The sequence below is a fragment of the Opisthocomus hoazin genome, chromosome W (genome assembly GCF_030867145.1).
Source record: "Opisthocomus hoazin isolate bOpiHoa1 chromosome W, bOpiHoa1.hap1, whole genome shotgun sequence".
NCBI classification, from domain to species: Eukaryota; Metazoa; Chordata; class Aves; order Opisthocomiformes; family Opisthocomidae; genus Opisthocomus; species Opisthocomus hoazin.
In genome coordinates, this window is record NC_134453.1 from 7,713,507 (window position 1) to 7,726,636 (window position 13,130).

The window sequence follows — 13,130 nt, forward strand, 5'->3', positions numbered from 1 at the left end:
GGTGAGCGAGTTTTGGTGATCACTCCTTGACTCTCCAGCTGGCGGATCAGCTGATGAATGGGGAGAAGGGAGTCTCGGTTGGTACGATACTGTCGCCGGTGCACCGTTGTGGTTGCGATGGGTACCTGTTGTTCTTCAACCCTCAGCAACCCCACAACGGAAGGATCCTCCGAGAGACCAGGCAAAATGGACAGCTGTTTAATTTCTTCCGTCTCCACAGCAGCTATGCCAAAAGCCCACCGATACCCCTTTGGGTCCTTGAAATAGCCTCTCCTAAGATAGTCTATCCCAAGGATGCACGGAGCCTCGGGGCCAGTGACAATGGGGTGTTTCTGCCACTCCTGCCCAGTGAGGCTCACTTCAGCCTCCAATACACTCAGCTCTTGGGACCCCGCTGTCACTCCCGAAATGCAAATGGACTCTGACCCTTTGAAATCTGATGGCATTAAGGTACACTGTGCACCAGTGTCCACTAGAGCTTTATACTCTTGTGGATCTGACGTGCCAGGCCACCGAATCCACACCGTCCAATAAACACGGTTGTCCCTTCCCTCCACCTGGCTGGAGGCAGGGCCCCTCTAATCCTGGTCAGAGAATTTGCTGCTCACCTGCTGTGAAAATGACTTGGAGGTCCCCTCCAGAGGATCGGAATCAAGATCAAACTGCCTACCTGGCCTGGAGAGCTGGCTGCTGGAAACTGGAGCGGCATTTTTCCTAAGAGAATCCCCTTTGGTGATTGTTTTACCTCGCAACTCACGTACTCGTGCCTCTAGACTTGAGGTGGGTTTTCCATCCCACTTCCTCATGTCCTCTCCGTGGTCACGCAGGTAAAACCACAGGGTGCCCCGTGGTGTGTAGCCTCTGTATTCCCTCTCCTGAGCAGAGAAACGCTTGCCCCTAATAGCCGAGATGCGGGCCCGCAAAGGTGGGGAGTAGGACATATCCTCTTTGAATTGCTGGAACTGCCGGGACAATTTATTCACAGCTGAGACAAGGGAGGAAGAGAGACTTTCCTCATATTGCCGGAGTCTGACAGCCACCTCATCCACTGTTGGTACCTCTTTACCTTTCCAGTCTACTACTGCCAGTGAGTTGGCATATGAGGAGGGTGCGCTCCGCACAAACTTCCTCCACATAGATGCTGTGCACTGGACTTCATCTGGGTCTGTGGGTAACTGGTCATCGTCTGGTTCACAGTAAACCATCTCCCGCACAGTTAATTCTCTCAAGTACTGAATGCCCCTTTCCATATTGGTCCACTTGCCAGGATAGCATACAAAATCGTCACTGAAGGGGTACCTCTCCCTCACGCCTGACAGAAGTCTCCTCCAGAGGCTGAGGACTTGTTCCTTCTTCCCAATGGCCTTGTCAATGCCCTTATCCCTGGCCAGGGATCCCAGCTGCTTGGCTTCCTTGCCCTCTAATTCCAAGCTGCTGGCCCCGTTATCCCAGAACCGCAGCAGCCAGGTGACAATGTGCTCGCCTGGGTGGCAGCTGAAATCTTTCCGCATGTCTCGCAGCTCGCCCAGGGACAGGGACCGGGTGATGATCTCTGTCTCTGTCTCCCGCGATGACCCTGGCTCATCGTCATCCCTCCCGGAGCGATCTGCTCTCTTTGCGTCTTTCTTTGCTTTTACGGGGGCGACTGCTACCGCCACAGGTTGGTTATTGGGCTCGTCCGCGATGCCTGCAGCTGGAGCTGGGGCTGGAGCCGCTGCCGTGCCCGCCGGGGGAGCCGGGACCACGCCAGTGGCTGCAGCAGCGGTGGTGCCGGTCGGGGGGGCTGTGACTGCCTGCTGGACTGGAGGGGCTGCAGGGCCGACTGGGGGGGCAGTGCCAGCTGCAATGCCTGCCGCTTCGTTTTCCCCCCTTTCCCCTTTAGGGAACTGAACATTGTTGAGCAGGGAAGCTCGGTAAGCGTGAGCCAGACCCCAGCACGTTGTGGTGATTTGTGTCTCTCTGGAGTTCCCAGGGTGGCAGCACACTTTTTGCAGGGATTTTACCAGATTGTCCGGATTCTGTATCTGGTCAGGGGTGAGTTTAAAAAACACCGGGGGTGCCCACTGCCCTAGGTACTTTCCCATGCTGTCCCACAGACCCAGCCACTCACAGCTATCCGGCCCCGGGGCAGGTCTCTGCACGATGTTCTTAACTGCTTGCTTAACCCTAAACAAAACCTGAAGCCCATTCAGGAGGCATAACAAAAGGAGAGTGCTGCCCTGAGCATCCCACGGGTACTCGAAATTCTCAAAAGCCCTTAGGACCAGCATGAAGGAAAGAGTGGGGGCGAAAAAGTGGGGGAAGGAATCCCCTCCGGTATTCCCCACAGGCTGGGTTTGATTATTAACAAATTCTAAGACATAGGATCCGAGGTATGGACATGATCGTAGTGCCGCATGCAAATACAAGCCTAATTTCATGCACAGTGATGTCATCATATCATAAGTCGATATCAGACAGTACAGCAAAATCATCATCCTGGTCCTTTTCCCCGAGGTAATGAACAGCATGGCAACGAACAGATACAGCAAATAAGGATTCAAAAACCACAGCCATCTGATCAAAGACAGAAACATTTTTACTGGCGACTGTTTAACTAACACAGCAAATACGTACAACAAATTATAACAAAATCTAAGAAAGATGTTTTAACACCCGCTGCTCAGCCCGGCCGTTATCCCCGCCCCACACTTGGGCGCCAATTGAATGTTTTGGTTTTGGCTGCCGCCGGCAACAAAAGCGCCACGCGGCCGCCCCTCCCTCCGCCGCGGTGCTGAGGACAATGGAAAGAAACAGGCAGAAAACAGGTGGGTCGGGATAAGGGCAGTTTGACAGAACAGCAAACAAAGGGAAACAGTAACAACAACGATACAGATAAGGAGAAAACACAACAACGAACCGCACAGAGCCGCTCTCCCGGACAGGACCGGCGCCGCGCTCCTGAGCCGCGAGTGAGTTCCCGCCGTGCTGCCCCCCCCACCGGAACCCAGCATGACGGCACATGGTATGGAATACCCGGCTCTGTTTGGCCAGGTTGGGGTTGGGTCAGACCACCCGGCTGTGCCCCTTCCTGGATTCTGGTGAAAACTAACCCTGTCCTGGCCGAACCCAGGACAAACAGCTTTCCATGCTAGCCTCTTCCTGGTATAAGATATCTTGAGACACTCGTATATTCGAGTCTGGGCTGTGGCAGGCGCCCGGCAAAGATCCCCTAGGCTACATTTGAAGTTTGAGGTGGCAAGGCAAGCAAGCAGCCCCTGTCTCTGTGCACCTGCGCGAGCAGTGCCATGGGCAGAAGAGGCTGAGCAACAGCTTTCCAGGCTAGCCCCTTCTTGGTAAGGGATATCCTGAGACGCTTGCATATTCGGGTCAGGGCTGCGACAGGTGCCCAGCAAAGACCACCTAGGCTATGTTTGAGGTTTGAGGTGTCAAGGCAAGCAAGCAGCCCCAGTCTCTGTGCACCTGTGTGAGCAGTGCCATGGGTACATGAGGCTGAGCAACAGCTTTCCAGGCTAGCCCCTTGTGGGTGCGAGCTATCTGAAGACATTCTACCTTTTGGGGCAGGGCTGCTGGAGGCGCCCGCCAGGGACCTCCGGGACGTTTGAAGTTTGAGGTGCAAAGGCAAGCAAGCACTCTCAGTCTCTGTGCGCCTGTACGAGCAGTGCCACGGGCAGATGAGGCTGAGCAACAGCTTTCCAGGCTAGACACTTTTTGGTACGAGATATTGATGTGGGAAATTGACAGTTAGTTCGATTTTGCTATAGCTTTAGATTAATTTTGTTATAAAACTTTGCATCTGTGTTAAGGTAAGAGTTAAACACTGTTAATTAATTTAGTTCTGCTCTTTGTAATCTTGCTAACAAGGACTGTTGTGGCTCAAATGTAGCTAACAAGGACTGCTCGCGAGAGAGACGAAGAGAAACAAGTACTGATCTGTGTGTGATAACCAGAACTGTGTTGTCTGTAAGAAGCAACTCTCTAGCTGAAACTGGTTCTATGGTTTGGGACTCAGCCAACACAGACAACTCAGGAATTTTTGAGCCAAAATTGAAAGCACACAGCGAGGAAGACTACGAGCCTTCATCCATAAGACCCCCACAGACGACCACCAGACGACACTGCGCAAGTGCTAAAGGGGGGTGGAGTATGATAATGAATTCCTAGAAATAATTACAATAGTCCAGCCTACTTAGATAAGCTTTGTAATAAATAGGTGCATGCTTCGTGACTCGGTGTGCAAGTTAGGAGGAGCAAAACCCCTTGCACCCGGTGCCGCAATAAACACACCTGCTTTATAACTCTCTGAGTTGTGAAGTTTGATTCCGCACGTCAATTTGGCGACCCAGATGGGATCCTCTCCGTCCGGCTGCGGAATCTGCTGAGGACGGGACTCCTCCGGGCGCCCCCGAGATTTCTCGGGAGGACTCCCCTACTCACCCAGGTCACCGCGGGGACAGACAAGGACCATCTCCAGCGGACCAGGTATGTTTATACTGTAAGGGGATACCTGTAAGTCGTGAGGAGACGTCCCACGCGAGGTAAAGAGCATTGGTGCTCGCCCCTGGGTTGGGGGTTTGAGGTCCCCATAAGATGGTGGTGGGGGTTTGAGGTCCCCATAAGGTGGTGGGGTAAGGCTTGTAAGTCTTGTACCTCGACTAATGGTAACTTGGGTTCTCCTGACTGCGGTAGCAGGAGTTATATTTGGTATTGCCATGGTTATTGTTATATGCTGTAAAAATGCGGTACCGTGTGTTGTGTGAAGGATCATACCATCTATCACTATTATAACACCTAACAATAAGGCCTTGATGTTTGTATGAAGTGCCGGGCTAGCCCCAGAATGTATGTGTATTATTGTGCTGTTATTGTGTGTTAAAAGTGCTGGGTGAGTGATTGGGCGAGTGAGATGCAGCCTGGCTGCAAAGTGAGTGCAAAGTTCTGATCCGCAGTTTCGTGTTCTCTGCAAGGAGAGCAAGCCGGAGACTAAGGAAGCGTGTGGCAGACTGAAACAGTGTTACTTGAATCAAGTATTAACCCTTGGTGTTCCGTACATGGGGATTTTTCATGTAACTCGGTTTTTAAGTGTTTTGTTTGTGAGAAAAACGTTTGGGTACTATTTAGAGACGATTGTCAGCGTACATAATGTGGAAATTGGTCTGACTGGGACAGGATTGATTGCTCAGGTGGACTTTAGCAAGCGATTTGAGGAAATTTAGGAAATATTAAAAATCAGTGAAATTCGGGCAATAAAAGTATAGCTACAGAATTCTTGTTATTACATGGGAAGGGACATAGGACAGAGTAGCACTGTGGTCCCTCAATGTGGAGCTCGTACTAGCTCCTGTCCACTTTGTCACTGCTGTTGCCTATTTGTTCACATTCAGTGTTCAAAGGGTTAGAAGAACGTTATTTTTGTCAAATGGAAGACAGGAGCTTTATGTTAATAATTGTCTTGAATTTAGGTGTATTTGCTGTGGGGTGAGTACACCTCTGCACCTTCTGCCTTGGATAAGGTATTAGTGCTGTCGGTTTAATCAGACTGTATTCCTTAACTAGCAAGGGAGGAAGACAGGGAAAGTTCTTGCATGATACACTAGGAGAGCAAACCATTAAATGAGTAATGAGAGGTAAACAAAGTGGAGAGACACTGAAAAAGAGCCTTTTAGGCTGTATTTTGGCTCACTGGAAGGATACAGGAGGACCACCAGGCAGGAGTGTGAACAAAAGGACCTTAATAAAGTATTGTAATCAGTGATGGCTTTGGTATAAATTAGATGATGAGGACAATAGCCCTCTAATGGAACCCTAAATTATAATACCTTGTTGCAATTGATGTTATTTTTGAGAAGAAAAAAGAAGTGGGATAAGGTTTCGTATGCAGCCCATAACTATTTCTCGGTGCTTAAAGTACAGAAGTTTGGTTAAGAGTTGGAGCTGTCGGTGTTAAAAGAATTTGTTTAAGTGCAAAGTTGGTTTGTCGCATGTTGATTGAGGGGCAGAGAGGTGGACGTGGTAAATAATGGGGATTTCACAGAGCAGAGAGATACGGAAGAAAAGCCCTTTGGGCTGTATTTTGTATAAAATAAGAAAGAAGAACAAGGAAGTTGAAAGGATGTTGCTCAGCGTGTATTATAGGGCAGAGATGTACTAAGTTGGATAAAATGAAAGATCCTGGAGGGATCATGTATCTGACCTACCAGAACATTATTCATTGGGCAGTCAGCAAGTGATGCAGAAACTGAGAGCGGCAGACAGCAGGAATTTGGAAAATTTACTAGACGAAGCGTGGAGAGTGTTTAGTAACAGGGAGGAGGAGGATCAAAAGAAAGATAAGCAGATGTTGTTAGCAGCGTTACAAGAAAGTAAAAGAAGCGGATGTTAGTAGCGGTGTTACAAGACAGTGAAAGATTCAGACGTGAAGGACCTGAGAGGCCCTTGGAAAGAAACCAATGTGCGTGTTGTAGGCAGAGGGGACATTAGAAAAATGAGTGTCCAGAAAGGCAGAGCAAGAGGAAAAGAATACAGGCCCACATCAAGGAGGATTGACGGGGACCTGGGGAATCTACCCTAGCGGATCCACTGGTTGTATTAAAGCTAAGGAAACGGCAACAGAGTGTGGAGTTTTTAGTTGATACTGGAGCAACATCATCAGTTTTAAATCAGGCATTGACACCTGTAGATGATGACTTTGTAACGGTAAGGGGAGCTACTGGCCAAAGTGAAAAGGCGTACTTTCTAAAACCTCTTGAATTCAAATTAGGGAAACAATTGGGGGTACACAAATTTTTATATATGGCTAATTCGCCAAGACCTCTATTAGGACGAGATTTATTGGAACAATTAAAGGCAGAAATAAGATTTGACAAAAGGAAAGTAGAGCTCTGGGTGGGAAGTGACCAGCTAATTAAAGTTTTGAGTTTGGCCCTCATAAATAACTCTGCTGGCTCAGGAGTATCTGAGGAAGTCCAGAACCAGGTATACCCAGGAGTAAGGGCCACAGAGACACCAGGAAAAGCAAAAAATGCCTCTCCAATAATAGTCAAACTTAAGCAAGGAACACGGCCTGTAAGGATTAGAGAATATCGTCTTAGAATGGAAGACAGGGAAGGAATTCAACCAGTGATCAACCGGTTCATCAAAGATGGGTTATTAATAAAGTGTGAATTAGAATATAACACTCCCATTTTATCTATTAAAAACCGGATGGTAGTTATCCAATAGTACAGGATCTCAGGGCTATCAAAAGAGTTGTTAAGGATCTGCAAGCTGTCGTGGCAAACCCATACACATTATTAACTAAATTGATACCTGAATTGGCCTGGTTTACCGTCCTAGACTTGAAAGACGCCTTCTTTTGCATCCCTTTAAGTTAGAAAACCAGTTGTTGTTTGCATTTGAATGGAAAAACCCAGACTCCGGAAGGAAGACACAGCTGACATGGACTGTGTTACCCCAGGGGTTTAAAAATAGCCCCACTCTTTTTGGAAATCAATTAGCTAAAGACTTGGAACAATGGGAGCGACCCCTTGGAACAATATTACAATATGTAGATGATCTATTAATAGGCACTGAAATGAAAGAACTTTGTATAATATGGACAATCAGTCTGCTAAATTTCCTTGGACTTAACAGCTATCGAGTTTCTCCACAGGAAGCCTAAATAGGTTGACAGCAAGTAACCTTTCTCGAGTATGAGATAGCTGCGGGCCAATGAACACTGGGGACAACGAGGAAGGAGGCCATCTGTCAGACCCCTCGACCACAGACACCTAAAGAGCTCCGCACGTTCCTGAGAACGACAAGATGGTGTTGCCTATGGATATATAATTACAGAATCTTGGTAAAACCACTCTGTGAGCTATTAAAATCTGACAAAAAACTCCTCATCTGGAATAAGGAAGCAAAAAGAGCATTCCAACAGCTAAAGAAAAGGCTGATGGATGCCCCTGCTTTGGGATTACTAGACACTACTAAGCCCTTCTGGCTGTTCTCTCATGATAAGTAGGGAATAGCCCTAGGAATCCTAACCCAAAATCTGGGACCATATCGGAGGGCGGTGGCATACTTCTCTAAACAACTTGATGAAGTAAGCAAGGGTTGGCCTCGCTGCCTGAGGACAGTAGCAGCAGTAGTGCTGAACATTCAAGAAGCACGTAAATTTACACTAGGCCAAAAGATTACAGTACCGGTATCTCATACTGTATCAGCAGTATTGGAGGTGAAGGGAGGACACTGGCTCTCACCACAAAAGTTTCTTAAATGTCAAGCTATCCTGGTAGAGCAGGATGATGTGGAAATAGCGGTTACTAACATTGTCAATCCAGCATCTTTCCTCAGCAGGACCACAGGGGAACCAGTATCGCATGACTGCTTGGAAACGAATGAAGCAGTCTATTCCAGCCAACCTGACCTAAAAGAGGAGCCACTGGAGGACGCTGAAGATTGCTGGTACACTGACAGAAGCAGCTTCGTTCGACAAGGAGTCCGCAAAGCAGGATACGCGGTAACCACTACAGATCAAGTAATCAAGTCCAAAACCCTTGCCCCAAACACCTCAGCTCAAAAGGCAGAAATAATAGCCGTAACTCGAGCATTAGAACTAGCTAAAGGCAAGAAAATTAATATCTGAACGGACTCTAAATGCGCCTTTGGGGTAGTCCATGCTCATGGAGCTGTGTGGAAAGGAAGAAGACTCCTATCTACCCAAGGAAAACATATAAAACATGCCGAAGAAATTCTTAAGCTCCTGGAAGCAGTGCAGCTACCCGAGAAAGTGGCTATCACGCATTGTAAAGTTCATCAGAAAGGAGACACCGCTCAAGAACTGTGCAACGCCATGGCGGACTGCGAGGCTAAAAGAGTAGCTGAGAAGAGTGAATTGGGGGTGCAATCTTTAGTCCCAGACGGTAAAGTACAAATTGATTGTGAACCCAAGTATTCTAAAGAAGATCAAAAATCAATTGAAGACCTAGGGGGAAAAATAGAGAAAGGTAGGTGGGCAAAGACTCCACAAGGTAAAACAATAATACCATTTGCATTGTTATGGGCCGTAGTTATGGCAGAACATAGAAAATCTCATTAGGGAACAGAGGCCCTGTATAAATATTTGAACTGGCTGATAGTCGCCCAAAATCTATACACTACTATCAAGCAGGTAACACAACAATGCGGGGTTTGTTTACAGAGTAACCCTAAGACAAGACCTAAAGCTTAGCTAGGACAAATCGGGAAAGGTAATTACCCAGGACAGCAGTGGCAAATTGATTTCTCAGAAGTGCCAAGAAAAGGGGGGTTTTGATACCTGCTAGTCTTGACGGATACCTTTTCAGGATGACCAGAAGCATTCCCTTGTCGAACTAATAAAGCTAGGGAAGTAACCAAGGTACTGTTGCAAGAACTAATACCGAGATTTGGGGTTCCTGCGGTAATCTCGTCAGACAGAGGTTGACATTTTATTGCCAAGATCATTCAACAAGTTAGTAAACTTTTGGGAATAGATCGGCAATTACATACCCCATACAATCCAAAATCAAGCAATCAAGTAAAAAAGATGAACCACCTAATTAAACTGCAAATTGTAAAATTGGGTCAGGAGGCTAACCTGTCTTGGCCCCAATCATTGCCATTAGCATTCCTGAGAATTAGAACCAAACCCTGAACCAAAAAGGACTAAACGCTTTCGAAATAATGTACGGGAGGCCCTACATTGTACAAGCAGGAACATCAACTCAAGTTGGGGATGAAGTATTAACTAGCTATATAGTAAGTTTGCAGAAGCAGTTTCGAAAAGTAGAGGAACTGGTCTTAGGAACAAGAGCCCGAGGTCTTGATGGGCCTGTACATAATATTGAACCTGGTGACTATGTATATGTCAGATCTCTTTTAGATTCTCCGCTAGAACCGAAATGGGAAGGACCGTTCCAAGTGCTGCTGACATTCCACACAGCAGTCAAGATTAAGGAGCAGACATCCTGGATCCATCATACAAGAGTGAAGAAAGCTCCTCAGCAGCAATGGAAAATAACGTCCACTGGACCCCTGAAGCTCCGCATCCAAAGACGCTAACATGGACTAACCAAGCTAAGCTAAGAACCTTTGCAATAATGTGGGTGGTAACTGTGCTGAAACCCATGAGAGTTAATACTTGGGAATGGCCTTGGTCAAAAGCCTATTTTTGATATACATGAATTATGAGAAAAGACTTAGCAGGAATGAATCTAGCAACTGTCATCATATATGACAACAGGGAATTGCAATTACATGAATCAGAATGGAAGCATTCGATGCATAGACGGAAGGTTGATAAAAGGAAAACAATCCATATAGGTTGCAGAATCTTTAGTACTAGCAGTAGAAAAAAATTTCCCTCCTTTAACCCAAGTTACTACGAGAAGATTTTCTGAACAAAGAACAGAACCCACAATAGGTGGGGAACATTGTGCATCTGATGTTTGTTGGTTCAATTTTACTATAATTCAGTCAGTATCTGTTGTCTGTTTAAAGAGCACCGGCAGAGGAGACAGAGCGTTATCATTTAAATTTGTGTTGGACATATCACAGGAAAAGATTTCGACTACGGCTATACCTGTGCCCATCACGGTGTCAACTTCTCCTACACCCCAGAAAATGACAGCACCTTATGTATATGAAGTGGGCCCCTATATAGTTAAGCGTATGGGCAAATGGAAAATGATAGTTCATTAAAGAAAGTGGAGCTAATAATGATTCTCACATCTCAAAGGAGAAAAAGGGATACAACGGGCTTTGTGGGAACGGGTTTAAGAATTTTGAACAGTATAGATTTCGAGGTGCTGGCGAATAAGTTGTCCACCATTACGCAAGATTTAAGTAGAATACAACACGTTACGATCGTCACTCTTAGCCAGAGGTAATAACCAATATCTCAAGTCAGAGGTACTACCCCAATGGGAAGGGCTAAATGAGAAACATAAGTTAAAACAGTGACAGTGTCAAATATTTTGCCAAAACCCTTAAGGAGGGTAACTTTATAGCAAAAGGATTTGCAAAAGAAGAAAGAAAAGGGGGGACATGATGTGGGAAATAGACAGTTAGTTCGATTTTGCTATAGCTTTAGTTTAATTTTGTTATAAAACTTTGCATCTGTGTTAAGGTAAGAGTTAAACACTGTTAATTAATTTAGTTCTGCTCTTTGTAATCTTGCTAACAAGGACTGTTGTGGCTCAAATGTAGCTAACAAGGACTGCTCGCGAGACAGACGAAGAGAAACAAGGACTGATAACCAGAACTGTGTTGTCTGTAAGAAGCAACTCTCTAGCTGAAACTGGTTCTATGGTTTGGGACTCAGCCAACACAGACAACTCAGGAATTTTTGAGCCAAAACTGAAAGCACACAGCGAGGAAGACTACGAGCCTTCATCCATAAGACCCCCACAGACGACCACCAGACAACACTGCGCAAGTGCTAAAGGGGGGTGGAGTATGATAATGAATTCCTAGAAATAATTACAATAGTCCAGCCTACTTAGATAAGCTTTGTAATAAATAGGTGCATGCTTCGTGACTCGGTGTGCAAGTTAGGAGGAGCGAAACCCCTTGCACCCGGTGCCGCAATAAACATATCTGCTTTATAACTCTGAGTTGTGAAGTTTGATTCCGCACGTCAAGGTGGCAAGGCAAGCAAGCAGCCCCAGTCACTATGCGCCTGTGCTAGCAGTGTCACGGGCAGATGAGGCTGAGCAATAGCTTTCCAGGCTAGACCTTTCTGGGTGCGAGCTATCTGGAGACATTCACACTTTTTGTGCTGGGCTACTGGAGGCACCCGGAGGGACCCATAGGCTACATTTGAATTTTGAGGTGGCAAGGCAAGCAAGAAATCCCAGAGTCTGTGCACCTATGTGAGAAGTGCCATGGGGAGATGAGGCTGAGAAATAGCTTTCCAGGCTAAACCCTTCTAGGTAAGAGATATCTGGAGACGTTAACATATTCTTTGCAGGGCTGGTGGAGGCACCCTGCAGGGAACACCTGGTTACGTTTGAAGATTGAGGTGTCAAGGCAAGCAAGAAGCCCCAGTCTCTGAGCGCCTGTGTGAGCAGTGCCGTGGGCAGATGAGGCTGAGCAACAGCTTTCCAGGCTAGCCCGTTCTGGGTGCGAGCTATCTGGAGACGTTCGCATATTCGGGTCAGGGCTCTGGGAGGCTCCCTGCAGGGACCCCCTGTTTACGTTTGAAGACTGAGGTGTCAAGGCAAGCAAGCAGCCCCAGTCTCTGAGTGCCTGTGTGAGCAGTGCCATGGGCACATGAGGCTGAGCATCAACTTTCCAGGCTAGCCCGTTCTGGGTGCGAGCTATCTGGAGACGTTCGCATCTGCAGTGCAGCTCTGCTGGAGGCACCCGGCAGGGATCCCTGGGCTACGTTTGAAAATTTAGGTGGCAAGGTAAGCAAGTGTTGGCGTTGGTTACGGATCGTTTGTAACGATGTGACCCCAATATGAGTATGATCGTTCACCTTCATTAGTCAGCAAAAAAAAGGTTTATATAGCAAAACTGTTACAGCATCTGATTAGTCAAACCCCCAACCCATGTATAGGCAAAACTACTGCAACTCGTTGTGATTGGTGCAGAGCTGCATCTTGAAGTGAAAACAGTACTGTGGCAGGAAACAACAACGTGGCAGGAAGGAAGTGACAGTGTGGCAGGAAACGGTGACGTTCCCCCTGCTCCAGTGTCCCGAGCTCGTCGCTCTGCCTTCCCAGCAGGGTTCCGTGTCAGCCGCTCCCAAGGCTCACTTCCGGATCGGAACCTGGGTTGCTCAACGCACCAAGCTATGTCCCCTCTCGTCCAGCCAGGACTCCACAATTCCCCCTTCTTTTTTTCGAGTAAGCCAGGTTTGCTTCGTCATCTTGGAGAGCACCCTTTTAAGACAGCTAAAGCAAATACATATTATAATTCCAACAGCAAGTAACACGATACATATGCGCAAAATTTCTATAATTATATTGTTAAGCCAAGCGGGCAGATTACCAAAGAGCGAGGTGAGAAATCCATCAAAAAATCCCTGGCTTTGTTGTATTTGATTGGCGTGCTGTTCGAGCCATTGTAATTGCTTGTGGATGGACTTACTATGATTGGACAAATTCATACAGCACATGCCT